This window comes from Brachyhypopomus gauderio, chromosome 2 (assembly GCF_052324685.1).
Source record: "Brachyhypopomus gauderio isolate BG-103 chromosome 2, BGAUD_0.2, whole genome shotgun sequence".
Classification (NCBI taxonomy): Eukaryota; Metazoa; Chordata; class Actinopteri; order Gymnotiformes; family Hypopomidae; genus Brachyhypopomus; species Brachyhypopomus gauderio.
In genome coordinates this window covers 36466835-36481199 of record NC_135212.1, presented here as the reverse complement: position 1 = coordinate 36481199, position 14365 = coordinate 36466835, and the positions used below count along the sequence as shown (strand labels likewise).

The following is a 14365-nucleotide window of genomic DNA, read 5'->3' as shown; positions in this document are numbered from 1 at the left end:
GATGTTTTGGTCACTTTTGAATGTTGGTGGTCCTTTCACACTCGTGGTAGCATTAGACGGACTCTATAACCCACACAAGTGGCTCAGGTAGTGCAGCTCATCCAGGATGGCACATCAATGCGAGCTGTGGCAAGGTTTGCTGTGTCTGTCAGCGTAGTGTCCAGAGGCTGGAGGCGCTACCAGGGGACAGGCCAGTACACCAGGAGACGTGGAGGAGGCCGTAGGAGGGCAACAACCCAGCAGCAGGACCGCTACCTCCGCCTTTGGGCAAGAAGGAACAGGAAGAGCACTGCCAGAGCCCTGCAAAATGACCTCCAGCAGGCCACAAATGTGCATGTGTCTGCACAAACAGTTAGAAACCGACTCCATGAGGATGGTATGAGGGCCCGACATCCACAGATGGGGGTTGTGCTAATGCTTGGCATTTGCCAGAGAACACCAGGATTGGCAAATTCGCCACTGGCACCTTGTGCTCCTCACAGATGAAAGCAGGTTCACACTGAGCACGTGACAGACGTGACAGAGTCTGGAGACGCCTTGAAGAGCGATCTGCTGCCTGCAACATCCTTCAGCATGACCGGTTTGGCAGTGGGTCAGTAATGGTGTGAGGTGGCATTTCTTTGGAGGGCCGCACAGCCCTCCATGTGCTCACCATAGGTAGCCTGACTGCCTTTAGGTAACGAGATGAGATCCTCAGACCCCTTTGTAGACCATATGCTGGTGCGGTTGGCCCTGGGTTCCTCCTAATGCAGGACAATGCTAGACCTCATGTGGCTGGAGTGTGTTCCTGCAAGATGAAGGCATTGAAGCTATGGACTGGCCTGCCCGTTCCCCAGACCTGAATCCAGATTGAGCACATCTGAGACATCATGTCTCGATCCATCCACCAACATCACGTTGCACCACAGACTGTCCAGGAGTTGGCGGATGCTTTAGTCCAGGTCTGGGAGGAGATCCCTCAGGAGACCATCCGCCACCTCATCAGGAGCATGCCCAGGCGTTGTAGGGAGGTCATACAGGCACGTGGAGGCCACACACAATACTGAGCCTCATTTTGACTTGTTTTAACCTCCTATCGTGTTGTGGGTCAATTTGACCCTTTTCAAAGTTTGAAGATGTAAGAAAACTACTTAAAAATTTTTTTTCAGTATGAAACTTCTTCTGCTTGGGTTAATTAGTGTAATCAACATATTATATGAAAATAATTCATGTCAGTTATTTGCAACCACCCCCTGCATGTTTATATCACATAGATACTGTTCGGGTAAATTTGACCCTTTTTTAAATTTTTGACCCTTTAAAAAAAATTTATTTTTATTTTTTTTATTTGTGTGTGTGTTTGTGTGTGTGTATATGTGTGTGTGTACAATTGTGTGTGTGTTTGTGTGTGTGTTTGAGTGTGTGTGTTTGTGTATGTGTTTGTGTGTGTGTTTGTGTGTATGTATATGTGTGTGTGTGTATGTGTATATGGGAGTGTGTGTGTGTTTGCGTGTATGTGTGTTTGTGTATTTGTGTGTGTGTGTTTGTGTGTGTGTGTGTGTGTATGATAGTGTGTTTGTGTATGTGTTTGTGTGTGTGTTTGTGTGTATGTATGTGTGTATGAGAGTGTGTGTGTGTGTTTGTGCGTCTGTGTATGTGTGTGTGTGTGTGTGAGAGTGTGTGTGTGTATGTGTGTTTGTGTGTGTGTCTGTGTATGTGTGTGTGTGTGTATGAGAGTGTGTATGTGTGTTTGTGTGTGTGTGTATGTGTGTGTGTGTGTGTGTGTGTATGTGTGTTTTTGTGTGTGTATGTGTGTGAGTGTGTGTGTATAGGTGTATGAGAGTGTTGTGTGTGTTTGGTATCATAGTTTGAACATGGAAATTTTTATGAAAAACGATCCTAATTGAACCATTACCTGTTACAAGTAAGGGACACCATTGCACTAAATATTGATAGAATAATTAGTAATGTAGTTAGTAATTAAATATTCACACTGTTTGTTAGGATTTTTTTGGTTTCAGACATCTTTTAAACAATTAAACATGCACCAGGGTTAAAGTGACCCTAAACAGTACGGCTGTTTGACAAGGATGCACATAATAGGAGGGTTTTAAGGACATTACACCAAAGTTGGATCAGCCTGTAGTGTGTTTTTCCACTTTAATTTTGTGTGTGGCTCCAAATCCAGGCCTCCATTGGTTAATAAATTTGATTTCCATTGATGATTTTGTGTGATTCTGTTGTCAGCACATTCAACTTTGTACAGAACAAAGTATTCAATGAGAATATTTCATTCATTCAGATCTAGGATGTTGTGACGGGCAGGGTGAGCAACTCAAAAAGGAAGCGATCACGCCAAGTTTCAGGGAAAGGATGGTTTAATAGAAAGTGTGCAAACCAAAAACCCGTGCATTGTTCCAAATGAAGGATATAATAACCAGCAGTCAACTGGTACAAAGACAAGACATATATAGACGAACAAACGACCCTCAGGTGAGACGGATCACGGGTCCCGCCCACCTGAAGGACGAACATCACGTGACCAAAAACAGGACATCTGCCGCTGTAAACGGGGGTGACCGGCAGGGGGCCCCCCACAACGTGACAGACCCCCCCACCAAAGCCGCACTCCCCTCCAGATGTGCAGCTTACAGTGGCAGCACACAAAACACAACAAAGGGGCGGGAGGGCGGGGACAAGACAGGGACCCGTTCCCTGCCGTCCTGAGCTGAAACACAAAACACACATATAGGCTCCTCGTCACAGGACGCAGACCAGGCAGGGACCCGTTCCCTGCAGTCCTGGAGCTGAAAACATAAAAAGACAGACAGGTTAGCTCGCCTCCTGGGCGGGACCCTGGACCGACTGGGCCGCCAACAAGACGATAACCACGCCCCGGTCGGTCACAGGGCCCTCGCGCCCTAACCGGCCTTAGGCCGCTTAAGCCCCACCGCTGAGTGCGGACCGGGAGCACATGGCCCAACGAACGTCACAGGTGTGGATGTGTGCAGGCCGCCACACTGGAGTGCGGCCACGGCTTCCACCGACACCTCCCGAACCTACCTCTTCGCTCGGAGCTGACCCCTGCCCTTTTCGCTAGGGGTCACCCCAGACTCCTGGGGAGTGAACCCCTCCCGGGGCCCCTCATCTCAAGGTGGACTCCTCCACCCAACCCAGGAGCGCCAGAGACCAGGGCCCTGGCAATCCGCATCAGGGACACGCTGGTCACCCCGAGCTCGAAGGGGAGGGTCTCCTCCTGGAGACCCCACTAGGGGCGGGGAGTGCCACAGTCCACCACCAGGAGCGACCTGCAACACATCACACGCACACAGACGACACACAACATATAACACACACTGCCCTGACCTTTGCACCCCCTTATACCCAGGGGGGAGGGGACCCCTTCTTGGCATGAGGAGACACCCTGTCCATACACCCCAGGCATCCTCAGCCTACAAAGGGGTACAGAGGCTCCTCCCTGCTCAGGGGTCCCTCCCAAAGGCCAGTTCTCCCTAAGGAGCAGCGCCTTCTGAGCCACATGCCGTGGCTCAGGAACCCCATAGCTCCCCCCCAAAAACATATTTAGGGGGGGCCCCTCCGGGGAACAACAAAACAAAAAACACAGACACAACATACAACATATACGCACCTGAGATGCCCTCCGTGCCACATCCAGTGGCACGGACCTCAAATGGGCCCCTCCCCACACACAGTGAAGAGGGGTGCAAGAGAGGAATTACATAAAACAAAGCACGCTACACTCTAGGACAAAACGAACACGCAAAGACAGAACACAAACAAACGGACAGGACCCACCGATGCACGCGCTCTGCGGAGCGCGACGCGCCCACTCCAGCTCTCTCTCTCACCGTTTTCACCACGGATCCGGAGATCTTTGGAGAGAGAGAGAGCTATGCGCGAGCGGCTTGCGCGCCACGCCCACAGCGACGCGTCTCTCTGACTCGCAGTCGCTCACCCCCGTCACCGCGGGATATCGGGTGAGCGAGGCGAAAGGAGCAGAGAGATTCGCGTCGCACGCGTTCTAGCGCGCAGCACGCATCGGTGGACCCGTCTACACACACACACGAACACCACCAGCGAAACACACACCACGGCACACTCACACACTCGCTCACGTCCGCGTCGTTATTAAAACACACTACAACGTACATACACACACACATACACAGACGATAACGGACGTGCGCAATGTGAGGCACCGGTAGTTTCGCTGGGCGAGAGCGGAGTCTACCGGTCCCCAGCTCTAGTCACCACCGTGTGACTTACGGGTTTTAACACAAACAACATTTAAACACGGCGGGACGAGTGGGGACAGACTCAACACACTCTCAGACAATACACTACAAACACACAGCACGTAGACAAACTTACCATGAGACATGACCACGAACGATGGAGAAAGCAAAGGAGACTGGCGGCTTCCGAAAGGTGGCTGGTTATTCTGTGACAGGCAGGGTGAGCAACTCAAAAAGGAAACGATCACGCCAAGTCTCAGGGAAAGAGGATGGTTTAATAGAAAGTGTGCAAACCAAAAACCCGTGCATTGTTCCAAATGAAGGAAATAATAACCAGCAGTCAACTGGTACAAAGACAAGACATATAGACGAACAAATGACCCTCAGGTGAGACGGATCACTGGTCCCGCCCACCTGAAGGACGAACATCACGTGACCAAAAACAGGACATCTGCCGCTGTAAACGGGGGCGACCGGCAGGGGGCCCCCCCACAACGTGACAGATGTGTTATTTAAGTGTTCCCTTTATTTTTTTGAGCAGTGTATATTAATGCTGCATTCACGTTCTGATAAGGTAACAGCCTAGAAAAATGATCGTACCTACAGTATTAATGCTAGAAGCACATTTGGATAAGGTAATATAGCCTATAAAATGATCGTACCTACAGTATTAATGCTAGAAGCACATTTGGATAAGGTAATATAGCCTATAAAATGATCATGCTACGGTAGTACATTTTGACATGTAGTATGAATTGATAGATATGCGCTACGGGTGTGAGCTGACACTGACGTGAAATTAGCATGCGCAGTAGCCCTAGGTAGGACAGCTCGACGGATAGGACAGATTTTGGCGCACTGACGGTTAATGTTCGCTAACGTTTCATAAATAAATAAATAAATAAAAAGCTGAATAAAGCCAACCTACCATGTTTATTCATTTATCTGAGTGTTTTAGGTTTTTACTTTGAAGTGGAAATAAGTCCTGAATGAGAACGGGATCCCGTTCAAGGTGCTCTAGATAAAAAAAAAAACCTCGATTCGACTATTAGTCAACTAAAGGGAAAATCTGGCGAATCAGATTCAACTATGAAAATCCTTAGTTGAATACACCTCTACTAATTATATTTGTCAGGATCAGGGACGAACAGTGGGGGGGGGGGGGGGGGGCAAGCCAGTGGTGGTGGGTATTGTTGTCTGTGAGTTCACCCTTATGTAGTGCTGTGCGGTATGACCAAAATTCTATATCACGGTATTTTTCAAAATTATATGTTTCCCTGTATATGTATCCCTGCCGCCTTTCACTCTCCTCTCGCCAAGGTGTGAAGGGAAACTCAGAATCCCCTGGCAGTTGCCCAGAGGGTCTCTCAACCTCCTTCTCCTCCTCTTCTGTAACGATATTTAGCTGCGGCTGCATTTCCTTAAACAATATATATATATATATATATATATATATATATATATATATATATATATATATATATATATGTTATTATTATATCATCATTTGACAATTACTCGCAACTACCTATAATTTAAGTTAATTTACATTTGTCTGGGAATGTCACAATTAATCTGCTGGGTGCAGGAGAACAGGTTGTGGAAAAATTAAGACCAGAAATGATACCGCAGTATAAATAACATCACGTTTAATAAAAACAAATAAATACATCTTGCCTCACATTGAAACATCACAAAACACATTTTGTCATTACTTTTCAAATTAAAAGCGAAAATAGACACACCTATTGAAAATGGCACCTAGCTAACTTTAAAGAAAAAAATTAGGAAGCCAGACTTGTGAGACATAAAACATTAACAGGAATTGAAATGGCACTTGATTAGTTAATTCTGACAAATAATTTAAACTATATGGAAATTGTAACACTGGTGGGTGTTAAACTAATACACATGAAGTCAAAACATGTTAAGACTGATTCTAACACTATGTTCTAACACTATGTACCATCATCAACAACTCCTTATCTTCAGGAATTGTGCCATCATCATTCAAGGCGGCTAGGGTGGTGCCAATCCTAAAGAAACCCAACCTTGACGCCACCAACATCAGCAACTACAGACCGGTATCTCTCCTCTCATTCCTTTCTAAGATCCTTGAACGGGCTGTACACAACCAGTTATCCTCTTTTCTCTCACAGAACCAGCTTCAGGACCCCAACCAATCTGGCTTCAAGCCGGCACATTCTACGGAAACTGCACTCATTGCAGTAACTGAGAAACTCCATGCGGCTAGAGCAAATGGACTATCATCAGTTCTGATTCTGCTTGACCTTTCGGCGGCCTTTGACACAGTCAATCATGAGATCCTCCTGTCCATCCTCTCAGGCCTTGGTATCACTGGCAATGCATGGACGTGGTTTGCATCCTACCTGGAGGGTCGTTCCTACCAAGTAACATGGGGAGGATCAACATCCACGCCATGCAAACTCTCCACCGGTGTTCCACAAGGCTCAGTGCTGGGTCCACTTCTTTTTTCCCTTTATACCCGCTCTCTGGGTGAGTCAATCTCTGCACATGGCTTCTCTTATCACTGTTATGCGGATGACACCCAGCTCTTCTTTTCCTTCCCACCCTCTGACACACAGGTTTCAGCTCAAATCTCTGCATGTCTGAAAGACATTGCCTCTTGGATGGCAGCTCACCACCTAAAGCTTAACCCAAGCAAGACAGAGATGCTGTACATCCCTGCAAGAGCCAGTCCTCATCGTGATCTTTCTATCTCATTCGAGAACACCGTGATCACTCCATCCATGGAAGCGCGTAGCCTTGGTGTAGTTGTCGACAATCAACTCTCCTTCACGGCCCACGTTGCTAACACAACACGATCATGCAGATTCGCCCTTCACAACATTCGGAGGATTCGGCCATTTCTCTCTAGGGAGGCCACTCAGGTCCTTGTCCAGTCCCTTGTTATCTCAAGACTGGACTACTGCAACTCCCTACTGGCTGGTCTTCCTATGCATGCCATCAAACCCCTGCAACTGATCCAGAACGCTGCAGCTCGGTTGGTCTTCAACCTTCCCAAGTTCAGCCATGTCACTCCCTTGCTGTGCTCCCTCCACTGGCTTCCGGTAGCTGCCCGCATCAAATATAAAACCCTGGTGCTGGCCTACAAAGCAAAGAATGGTCCAGCTCCTCCTTACTTGATGGCCATGGTAAAACCCAGATGCATACCTAGAGCCCTCCGCGCCTCAAGTATGTCTCGTCTTGACCCTCCATCATCCAGGACACATGGGAGACAAGCATCCAGACTTTTCTCTGTCCTGGCTCCAAGGTGGTGGAATGAACTTCCCTTGTGTGTCCGAACATCGGAGTCACTTGCTGTCTTCAGACGCCGACTGAAGACCCACCTCTTTCAAGTGCACTTTGCATAATTATGCTTTGTCTATTGTACTTTATCGTCTCTTAATTCAGGTATTGTGCATAATTGGGTTATAGGAATTGTTTACTGTCTTTTTCCTCAGGGGATGTGTATATTCAGGTATAATTGTTGGGTATCATTTGACTTTCGTCTAGTGGTTTTTCCAGCTTAGAGTACCTTGTGTTCAGGACTATCTATTCTACCTTGGAGATTCCAAGCAACTACATAGCACTTTTGTAAGTCGCTCTGGATAAGAGCGTCTGCTAAATGCCATAAATGTAAATGTAAATGTACTTTACTGTATACAAGATAAGGAACAATAAGAGAAGTTCTGTCTGAGGGGCAGACACATAATAGAACGATCAGAATGTCACACTAAACACTAAATCACAAATTTCCTTATAGTGTGTAGTGCACAAACAGAGAAAATGCTGCTATGTTTCTATTACTCATGAGCTACACTAAATTTGAAACTCTCTCTCTCTCTCCCCTCTCCCTCTACCAGGGACAGGCAGGCACCCATCTTTCTATCCAAGGTGTTAGTCTCTATAAATATTCCATTGCTTTGGCAAAGTTGATCAAATTCTTATTCATTTCCACTGTGTAACGTATTGACCAGACAGAGAGGGATCCAACTGCGGAAGTATACCACTTTTATTCAAATGAATCATGTTTACATAAAACGGCACGAGTATCACTAGCGCTAGGTGTAGTAACAACAACAGCGTTTTCTTGGGATGGTCAGGACGGTCCAGGGTCATAACGAGAGGGCAGAATCCGGGAGGTACAGGAGGGCTAGACAGGAGGCGAGGTCTGAGGAGAAAGCAAGGGTCAGAGCACAGGAGATCGAACAAGCAATGGAAACGCTTGGTATGCTACATGGGAATGGCAATACTTCGCGACGAGGAAGTGGTGGGAAGGTGTATATATGTGACTGAAAAGGGGGCGTGGTGATTAGTAGCAGGTGTAGCTAGGAGGGACATATCAGACGGCATTCCTTACAGTACCCCCCCTCAAAGGAGCGTCTCTTGACGCTCTACGACGAGCCGGGGGTCGACCACGGCGTCGGGGTGCAGGAAAGTTAGGGTGCGCAGCGTGGAAGTCCGTGATCATAGTGGGGCAGAGAACATCCCTCGCCGGGATCCAGGCACGTTCCTCGGGGCCATATCCTTCCCAGTCAACCAGGTATTGGAGACCCCCGCGTCGGATTCCAACAATTCCCGGACTATATAGGCAGGACGACCATCGATGTCCAGAGGGTCCAGAGGCCTGGCAGATACGGGAGGAGTGGTGAAAGGGCTGTAGTGAACTGGCTTCAAGAGAGAGACGTGGAAGACAGGGTGAATGCGGTAGTGTGTAGGTAAGAGGAGTTTATATGTGACTGCGTTGACTCTGCTGAGTATCTTAAACGGTCCGATGTAACGCGGGCTGAGTTTTTTGCTCCGGTGTTTCAGATTAAGGTCCTGTGTCAATAGCCATACCCTCTGTCCCGGGTGATAGATCAAAGCAGGAAGACGACGGCAGTCTGCGTTGAGCCGGCGCGTATGTAGGGCGCAACGTAAATGAACATGTGCCATCTCCCAGGTGCGGGCACTGCGCTTCAACCACTCGTCCAAAGCCGGAACGTCGGCAGGTGTCTTGTCCCAGGGAAAGAACGCAGGTTGGTAACCATAAACACATTGAAAAGGAGTGAGTTTAGTGGCGGAGTGCACAATAGAATTCCGGTCGTACTCTGCCCATGGGAGGTACTTGTGCCAATCGTGTTGGGAGACGCAATACTGAGAAACCTCCCTATCTCTTGGTTGTACCGCTCTACTTCACCGTTAGATTGGGGGTGGTAACCCGAGGTTAAACTGACTGTGATACCAAGAAGCTTGCAAAACTGTTTCCAAACTCGGGAGGTAAACTGTGTCCCTCTATCAGAGACGATATCTTCAGGTAAGCCGTATATACGAAAGACATAATTAAACAGATCAAGAGCTGTTTCCATGGCTGTAGGTAGCTTCGGACGTGGAATTAGACGGCACATCTTAGAGAAACGGTCTACGATCACCATTATCACTGTGTTACCTCCTGATGTGGGCAGATCGGTGACGAAGTCGATCGCGAGGTGTGTCCATGGTCGGAGAGGAATGGGCAGAGGAAGAAGTTTTCCCGCGGGAAGAGTACAGGGAGTACGGGACTGGGCACAAACGGAGCATGCCAGCACGTAATCACGTATGTCATCCTCCCAGGACGGCCACCAGTAACGTTGTGAAATAAGATGTTGTGTGCGTGTGATACCTGGATGGCCTGTGCCTGCTGTGTCGTGGGCGAGTTGGAGTAAACGCCCCCGGAGAGAGACGGGCACATACTGCTTACCCTCAGGACATTCGTCTGGACTAGGATCAGTGCGTAGAACTTTGTCCAGTTCTTCTTGTACGTCCCATCTTATGGCTGCGAGGAAGCAGGAATCTTGCAGAATTCGCTCAGGTGCTTTGGCTGCCTCGTCCTTCTCGTAGATCCGTGAGAGTGCGTCAGCCTTGACATTCTTAGACCCCGGTCTGTAAGATACAGTGAAGCGAAAATGGGAAAAAAACAGTACCTGGCTTGTCGTGGATTCAGGCGTCTGGCTGACTTCAAGTACTCAAGATTCTTGTGGTCAGTATAAACTATAAAGGGATGTTCCGCTCCTTCTAACCAGTGACGCCATTGTTCGAGGGCGAGTTTGATGGCCAGGAGTTCTCGGTTTCCAACATCATAGTTCATCTCAGCAGGTGATAATTTCCTGGAAAAGTAGGCGCAGGGGTATAACTTAGGTGGGTTCCCCTGCCATTGTGAGAGAACAGCGCCTACTCCTACTTCAGAGGCATCTACCTCCACAATGAACTGGAGCTGTGGGTCGGGAAGATGCAGAATGAGAGCGGACGTGAAAGCTTTTTTGAGGAGTGAGAACACTCGGTCCTCTTCGGCTGTCCAGGTGAAGCGCTGATCATCCTTCTTTTTGACGAAGAAGAAACCGGCCGCTACTGGAGAAGTGGAGTGTCGAATAAACCCTTTCTGTAGAGCTTCAGTGACATAGGACTCCATCTCCAGATCTTCAGGACGTGACAGAGGGTAAGGTTTTGCGAGGTAAGGGGGCTCCAGGTAAGAGGTCTATTGCGCAATCACAGGGACGATGGGGAGGCAGACGACAGGCGCTGTCTTTGTTGAAAACGTCAGCGAAACTTCGATACTGCACCGGGACGACATCAGACAGAGGAGAGTCGGGGCTTTCCACCGAGGAGGACCGGAGGGGGTAGGTGCATGCATTCACTGAGGCAGCTGGCCTTCCACCGTATGAGCTCGCGTCTTTTCCAGGAGATTTCCGGGTCGTGTGTAGACAGCCACGGGAAGCCAAGTATGACAGGATCTCGGGGTGTGGAAATGAGGAAGAATTCCCGCATTTCGCTGTGGAACAGGCCTTCTCGCAGTTCAACGGGACAGGTACGAAGCGTTATTATACCCTCACGTTTAGGTTGACCGTTTAGCGAATTTACCTTCAAGGGAGGTTCTACAGGTAAGGTGGGGAGGCGTAGGTGATGGGCTAGGTCCCGATCTATAAAATCACCGGCAGCTCCCGAATCAACCAAAGCTGACAGGTGCGTAACTATACCTCCCCAGGATATTTGTATGGGTAGATTAACTTGGTTATTTCTTCGGGTAGCCAGTAAAGACTGACACATAAGTGGGGATCTGCCCAGCCGCAAGGACTCGTCAGCTGCATGAAGGCTAGTGTCACCCGTCTGGGACGGCAGTGTGCAGGACGTGGCGAGGGGGGAGTCAACACTATTAGAACGGTAGGTTCTCAACAACTCGTCAACGTGTATGGCAGCTTGGATGAATTCCGCTATCGTGAGGGTTTCACTCCTGCAGGCGAGTTCAACCTGTACATCCGTCTTTAGACCGCGGCGGAATACCGTTTTCAGGACCGAGTCACTCCATCCACTCCCTGTAGCCAGTGTGCGGAACTCCCTTGCATAGTCGGCTGCACTTCGTTGTCCTTGTTGGAGTTTGTAAAGTCGGTCTCCAACGTCACGGCCGTCTGCGGGATGATCGAAGACAGCTCTGAGCAAGGCAGTGAACTGATTGTCGGACTGGAGAGCTGGGTCGTTAAAGTCCCACAACGCTGTGCCCCAAGTACCTGCTACACCCGTGAGAAACGACAGGATGAAGTGAACCTTCTGCAGTTCGGTCTGGAATCGGGCAGGGTGATATGTGAAGTATATAGAACACTGCATAAGAAAATTACGGCAGCGGTCAGGAGACCCATCGTAACATTCAGGTTCTGCTACGGAGACGTTCATGGTTGCAGAAGCAGCAGCGGTGACCAGATGGACAGTTTCCTGGAGCGCGGTGATGTTTACCCCTTGATCCTGTATGATCTTCGCGAGTTGGTGAATCGTCTCAGTGAGTGTCATAATGGTAACTTCTGCTGGATCCATGTTGTATATGAAGTATTCTGTAACGTATTGACCAGACAGAGAGGGATCCAACTGCGGAAGTATACCGCTTTTATTCAAATGAGTCACGTTTACATAAAACGGCACGAGTATCACTAGCACTAGGTGTAGTAACAACAACAGCGTTTTCTTGGGATGGTCAGGACGGTCCAGGATCATAACGAGAGGGCAGAATCCGGGAGGTACAGGAGGGCTAGACAGGAGGCGAGGTCTGAGGAGAAAGCAAGGGTCAGAGCACAGGAGATCGAACAGGCAATGGAAACGCTTGGTATGCTGCATGGGAACGGCAATACTTCGCGACGGGGAAGTGGTGGGAAGGTGTATATATGTGACTGAAAAGGGGGCGTGGTGATTAGTAGCAGGTGTAGCTAGGAGGGACATATCAGACGGCATTCCTTACACACTGATTAACTGATTAGACAATGTGAAGAGTTATAGTTTTCACAAAAAAAACAAAGCTTATTAAAGTGGTTCTCTCTAGTATAGCTCACGCTGTACATTCAGGCCGATACTTCCCCTGTCGGCAGAAATGCTCCTAGTCGCTAGACATTAATCACTCTACTGTTGCTTTGAAATGTTAATCTAAACTGTTAAACTATAGATTAAAAGCATAAACTGTCCACACTAGTGCATGCTCTTATTTTGTTTTCTCCAGTTGTCTCATATTGTGAAACATTTAGTGTCTACCAGCTGGTGGATCCAGAATGTCAGGACCAGGACCTTCGTGATGAAGAGGAGCTGTGTGCGAGGAAGAGAAGCTGCCGCATGTACGTTACCTAAAAAAATACAGCATCACTTTAAGCCGTCGGGGAGAGAACTCAGGGAACCAGATTCAGGTCCCTATAACAGGATGCAGGCTCCATAGCCCGGCAACACAGGCTAGATTATGTTTCAAAGTTTGCACAAGAACTGCCCACCTGATAGTAGGCCCACTTTAATGTCTATGTGCAGGGCACTGATCCACTCAGGGGTTTTATGGTTTTGTACCTTACCAATACAACACCACCATGGAGCTCAATCCAAAACCAACACGTTTGGATGGTGGTGAGTGAAGACAGTGGATGTAGTAAAATATGCATCTAATTTTCAATCATTTTATTCAGTAAACATCACACACACATGATCTGCTGTTAGTTTTATTTTCAAGATAGAAAATAAAAGAAATGAACAAACCATAAACAAACAGACATGGTGCAGGATTAAGGAAGGGTTTTAGAAGTCGCCAGTAGGCACTGGAAGTTAAGGACAAATCACACCGTTAGCTTTATCACTGAAGATCTTGGCATCGCTACAAGGTAAAAAAAATAAAAATAGTCAAGAGATACAAAGGGATGTAAATGAACCTGCCTGGGGCTCAGATTACCCGAACCCATTCCCAGAAAAGAACAGTATGCACACAATCACCATGTTTAGAGAGATGGTGGAGGGAGGGAGAGAGAGAGAGAGAAGGGGGTTGGAGGGAGTGTAGGTGGGAGAAAGGGGGAGGGAAGAGAGGGGGGGAAAGAGAGAGAGAAGGAAGAGAGAGTGAGAGAGAGGGTAGAGAAAGCGAGAATGGTCTGGATGCTTAGTGGGCAAATCATTTTTTTTCTTCAGAAGGACCATCATTCTACAAAAATGTTTAATCAGATGTTGAAAGTTCCAGCAGGAGCAAATCAGAAACTGTATGCTGGTGCATAATTCATTTCAGTGCTACCAAGAGCCCAGAAGAGAAAGAACAAAAGCTACAGTACATGAGAATTTTGAGGTCACTACCTGGTTTACTAGTACATCATGCAAATAAAGTCAGTTTAGCCCATAGGTGGAACTCTACCTTGTAATTGTCATCATATTCCATTCCTGGGTGTTCTTTGCCTATGGTTGGTCCTTCAGAGTTGAGAGTTTAGATATTCGTAACCAATCAGGGATCGGAGTAAGGAGAAGGTAAAGGTCACTGCCAGCACACCATGTGATTATAGTTTTATATGACAGAGTGTTTTTGTGGTTCAGATAACGTATCTAATTATCTCTAACAACTAGTAATAAAAATGCATTGAGAGCTCCACATTCATTAGATAAACAAGCTTGTGGAAACAGAAATTCACAGTAGTCCTAATGCATCCAATATTTTCTTCGGCTCTGTGCACTTGAATTGGTCCCATAAAGATGGTGCCTTCTTACGCAGCAGACTTTGATCATCTGTTGGCCGTCCATCTGTTGGTGTGATTTAGCCCGCCCTTCAATGATATGACATTCTTCTCTGTTTCCTGGCAGCTGAGCGCTGAGCTGTG

The 14365-nt window shown here is 47.8% G+C and overlaps 1 long non-coding RNA gene across 2 annotated transcripts; it reads left to right on the top strand.

The window, feature by feature from the left end:
• Positions 1-5913: 5913 nt before the first annotated feature.
• LOC143501850 (uncharacterized) lies at positions 5914-13533 on the top strand. Of its 2 annotated transcripts, none has more exons than XR_013126984.1 (3): positions 5914-8977; positions 9118-9277; positions 9445-13533. It is a non-coding gene; the product is annotated as an uncharacterized LOC143501850 (long non-coding RNA). The 2 variants fall into 2 exon arrangements; XR_013126985.1 differs by having other exon boundaries at positions 9118-9555; positions 9704-13533.
• The last annotated feature ends 832 nt before the right edge of the window (positions 13534-14365 follow it).